The following is a 5,391-nucleotide window of genomic DNA, read 5'->3' on the forward strand; positions in this document are numbered from 1 at the left end:
GTTTCCTTTTTGTGGTCTTCTGCCTTGGGGAAAAAATGGAATAGCTAGAATCTAAAGGTAAAGGCTCTTCAGACCTTTATAAAATTAATCTCTACCAATTAAAGGCAAACCTGCCATATTATCTCAGTGGGAGGTAATAATATATTTACTTTTATAAACCAGTAAAGAACACTACTGATCTTTTATGAATTTAAGTTAGTTTACTTAAAATGATAGCTTCTTTACTCTTAGTGAATGAATATTGATACATTATTTTAAAAGTCCATACTTGATTCAGGTTTCCTTTATTTTTACTTAATGTTCTTTTCCTGACATTTATGTTTAGTTGTCTTGTCTCTTTAGATTCTTCATGGCTGTCACAGTTTCTCAGACTTTTTGTTTTTGATGACCTTGACTGTTTTGAGAAGTACTGGTCAGATATTCTATATAAGAGCCCTCTATTGGAATTTGTCTGATGTTTTTCTCATGATTAGATTGAGGTTATCAGTTTTTGAGAAGATGGCCAAAAAGCTAAAGTACCATTTTCATTACATCATATTAAGGGTGCATACTATTAAACATGATTTTTTACTGCTAATGTTGACCCTGATCATCTTGTTGAATTAATGCTTTTCAGGTGCCTCCATCATAAAGTTATTCTCTTTTTATCCTCCCTCCATACTGTACTCTTTAGAAGGAAGTTGCAATGCCCAAAGCATACTTAAGGACAGGGAAGTCATACTCTTCTTCCTTTAAGTTAGAATAGCTGCACAAATTAGTTGGAATACTTCTACATGGCATATTGGTCTCTTCTCTCAGGTTTATTTATTTATTCAATTATTTGTTTATATCAATATGGACTCATGCACATTTGTTTTATGCCTTGGTATACAATCCAAATAATCCAATACTACTTTATTTATTGTTGTTTCAACTTCTTCTGGTTTTGTCCATTGAGAGTTCTTTCAGATAGCTCCTGTGTCCCCCCTTTGACTTTCACCCATTGATGTGTCTTATTATTATTTTTGAGTATTTTCTTACTTTCTAGCACTAAAATATCTTTGATATTCATATTATACATGTGTACCCCAGTCTTAGAATCAGTCATTTCTCCAAGAAGTTTTTTTTTTTTTCATTAGTTCATGTCTTTTATTAGCCAATATACAATTACTTGTCTATGGTTTGTTGAAACAATAGGTCAGACAATATTTGACCCAATAATGTCTGTCAAAGTGGCTGGCCATAAAAAATCCAGCACTACATTCATCTGAAGGGCACTCCCGATGAAGGCAAGTGATTTTACTGTTCTCATCCACCTTATAGTATTTCAGGACAGCCAGCTTAACATTCTTTCTCTTATGCCTGTTCTTCTTGGGAGTGGTGTAAGACTTCTTCCTTTTCTTAGCACCACCATGAAGTCTCACTACAAGATGAAGAGTAGACTCCTTTTGAATGTTGTAGTCAGACAAAGTACGTCCATCTTGCAGTTGTTTGCCAGCAAAGATCAGTCTTTGCTGGTCAGGAGGAATTCCTTCCTTGTCCTGGCTCTTGGCCTTTACATTTTTCTATTGTATCTGAGGGTTCAACCTCAAGAGTGATGGCCATCCCTGTCAGGGTCTTCACAAAAATCTGCATATTGGTGGAGGTGCCACCGCAGATGGTGGATCCGAAAGGGAAGTTCTTTTTTTAAATTGGAGAATGGCATTAAAAATTAAACACTGGATGCTAGATGTGCTTATTGTTGCTGGGTTTTCTTTGCTGTTAGGCCATTTTCACTGACAAAGCAAGGAAATACATGTGTGTTTACTAGTCCATGTATAAACATGTATCCATAAATATTTTTATATGTAACTCTCTGTATCTATATTAAGCTAAATATGAGTTTACACTGATGTGTCTAACTCTAATCTATTACCATATGGATGATTCTTGCCTCTTCCCCTTGTTTATTTGTAAGTTCTCATTTGTATGAGTAACCTGGCTCCTACCATCTTCCACCTATGTACTTAATTGTTTGAATTCCAGTATACATATATAGCAGTATCAGAACTGTTAACCCATATCCCACTGGGAAAAACTTCACCAACTAAGGAACAGTGCTTGTGTGCAATTCCTTTTACCTTTAGTCTCACAGATCTCATTCATTTCCAGTTACTTAGGTTGGTGCCTTTTCTCCCCATTCCCTTCAGCAAAGTTGTTTCATATATTTGTAATACAGTTACATTGTTTGTCATCCTCCAATTTTTCCTGGGATTTACCGAACCTCCTAATATATATATATATATTTTTTTCTGCGTTATGCGGGCCTTTCACTGCTATGGCCTCTCCTGTTGCGGAGCGCAGGCTCCGGATGCGCAGTCTCAGAGGCCATGGCTCACGGGCCTAGCCGTTCTGCAGCATGTGGGATCTTCCCAGACAGGGGCATGAACCCATATCCCCTGCATCAGCAGGCGGACTCTCAACCACTGCGCCACCAGGGAAGTCCAACCTCCTAAATATTTTTTAATTGCATTCATTAAACTTCACTTTGCAAAGTTCTGTGGATTTTGACAAATGGATAATGTCATATAATAACATTATATTACCATACAGAATAGTTTCACCATACTGAAACTATATATATTATAAATATTGTACCACATGGAAAAAAAAAAACATTGTGCGTCACCTATTCAAATATCATGCACTTGTTTTGAACTCTCAGCATCACTCATCTTTTTATTCTATAGTTTTGCCTTTTCCAGAATGTCATTTAATTGGAAACACTCAATATATACCATTTTGCATATTGACTGCTGTCACATACCAATATGCATTTTAGGTTCATCCATGTCATTTTGTGGCTTGATAGCTCATCTCTTTTTGCTGATGAAAAACTGTCCATTGTATGCCTATACCACAGTTTGTTTATCTATTCACCTGTTAAAGGACATCTTGGTTCCTTCCAGGTTTGGCTATTGTGAATGAGGCAGCTATAAGCATAAGCTACAGGGTTTTGTGTGGACATGAGTTTTAGAACAGTTTAAATATCCAGAAGTGTGACTGCTGGATCATATAGCAAGATTATGTTTAACTTTGTAAGAAACTACCCAACTCTCTTCGAGTGGCCATACATTTTGTACCCCTACCAGCAAAGAATAAGAGTTTCTCTTGTTCCACAACCTCACCATCAACTATTATTATCAGGTTTTTTTGGATTTTAACCATTCTGCTAGGTATGTACTGGGATCTTATTGTTGCCTTTTTTTTTTTTTTTTTTTTGGAGTACAGTTGCTTTACAATATTGTGTTAGTCTATACTGTACAGCAAAGTGAATCAGCTATACGTATACATATATCCCCTCTTTTTTGGATTTCCTTCTCATTTAGGTCACTACAGAGCATTGAGTAGAGCTCCCTGTGCTATACAGTAGGTTCTCATTAGGTTATCTATTTTATACATAGTATCAATAGTGTATATATGTCAATCCCAAACTCCTAATTCAGCTCACACCCCTCCTTTCCCCCTTGGTATCCATAAGTTTGTTCTCTAAGTCTGTGTCTAGAGACATGGATGGATCTAGAGACTGTCATACAGAGTGAAATAAGTCAGAAGGAGAAAAACAAATATCATATATTAACGCATATATGTGGAATCTGAAAAAATTGGTAAAGACGATCTTATTGTTGTCTTAATTTGAAGGTTTCTAATTATAAATGATGTTGAGCCTTATTTGTCATATGCTTATTTGTCATCTGCATATCTTGTTTGGTGAGGTGTCTGTTCAAATATTGCCCATTTTTAAAGAAATGGATTGTCTATTTTCTTACTTGAGCTTTAAGAGTTCTTTGTTTATTTTGGATAACAGTCCTATATCTGACACGTGTTTGTCAAAGCTTTTTCTCCTCCCAGTCTTTGGCTTGTCTTTCCAGTCTCGTAACAGCATCTTTTTCAGAGAAGTTGCTATTTTAGTGGAGCCCAACTTAACAGTTTTTTCTTTCATTGATTATGCTTTCATCTTTTACCTAAAAACTTATTGAGATACCATTCCAAACGTTCACTAGATGGCTATAATAATAATATTAGAAAAAAATGAAAAATGACAAGTAAAAATGGTGCCACCACTGTAGAAATAGTTTGCCCATCCCTTGAAAAGTTATACACAAAATTTCATATGACCTAGCAATTTTACTTCTAAGCATAAACTCAAAAGAACTGAAAATAGTTACTGAAACAGATTCTTGTACATGAATGTTTATAGTAGCATTATTCACAATGTCCATTAACAGATGAATGAAAAAACAAAAGTGTCATATTCATACAATGCAATATTATTTGGTTAAAAAAAGAATGAAGTACTAATACATCCTGCAACATGGATGATTATTGAAAACATGCTAAGTGAAAGAAGCCAAATATTAAAGATGACATATTGTATAATTCCATTTGTACAAAATATTCCCAACAGGTAAATCAGTAGAAACCGAAAGCAAATTAGTGGTTGCAGGTGAATGGGGAGTGACAGCTTAACCTGTACAGGGTTTCCTTTTGGGGTGATTAAAATATTTTGGAACTAGATAGAAATGATGGTTGAACAACATTGTGAATGTGCTAAGTGCCTCTGAACTGTACACTTTAAAATGGTTAATCTTATGTCATGTGAATTTTGTCTCAAAAAACGACAAGAAAAAAAAAAACTCATTGCCAATTCCAAGGTCACCTAGTTATTCTCTTATGTTTTCTTCTAGAAATTTTATAGTTTTGTCTATTTTTATTAGTGTTTTAAACAAAAAGATTTTTTAAAATAATGATAAATGTTCCAAGCTAAATATATATTTTAGAGCAGCGGTCCCCAACCTTTTTGGCACCAGGGACCAGTTTTGTTGAAGACAATTTTTCTACGGACGGTTGGGGCGGGGGGATGGTTTAGGTGGTAATGCGAGCTATGGTTCAGGCGGTAATGCAAGTGATGGCGAGCAGCAGATGAAGCTTCACTTGCCCACCTGCCGCTCACCTCCTACTGTGCGGCCCAGTTCCTAACAGGCTGCAGATAGGTACCAGTCCACGGCCCAGGGGTTGGGGACCCCTGTTTTAGGGTATATATTTTAGAGTATATATTTCCTTAGTGACCTATTAATGTAGTTTTGTACATTCTTTTTTAAACAACTTAATGCAATTAGAATTTAATAAAATGTATTTTTATATATTATTTTACTTTTCTACATTCTTCATACATTCTAATATATCCATGTTTGTTTGTATAATAAATAATTTCTAAAGTTTTTAAATAAAAGGTAAGCTTATTGGGTAATGTATGGAATAAAAACAAGAAACTAGTTATTTTATGATGCCTATTATAAATTAAAATATACAGAAATGGAAGTTTTTTGATTGCCATAATGAAAGGCAAGTTTAACTAGCATGTGTTGATTA

The 5,391-nt window shown here is 35.0% G+C and overlaps 1 pseudogene; it reads right to left on the reverse strand.

The window, feature by feature from the left end:
* Positions 1 to 1,154: 1,154 nt before the first annotated feature.
* Positions 1,155 to 1,614, reverse strand: LOC131765006 (ubiquitin-ribosomal protein eS31 fusion protein-like; annotated as a pseudogene).
* Between the last annotated feature and the right edge of the window lie 3,777 nt (positions 1,615 to 5,391).

The sequence above is a fragment of the Kogia breviceps genome, chromosome 11 (assembly GCF_026419965.1).
Source record: "Kogia breviceps isolate mKogBre1 chromosome 11, mKogBre1 haplotype 1, whole genome shotgun sequence".
In the NCBI taxonomy this organism is placed as follows: domain Eukaryota; kingdom Metazoa; phylum Chordata; class Mammalia; order Artiodactyla; family Physeteridae; genus Kogia; species Kogia breviceps.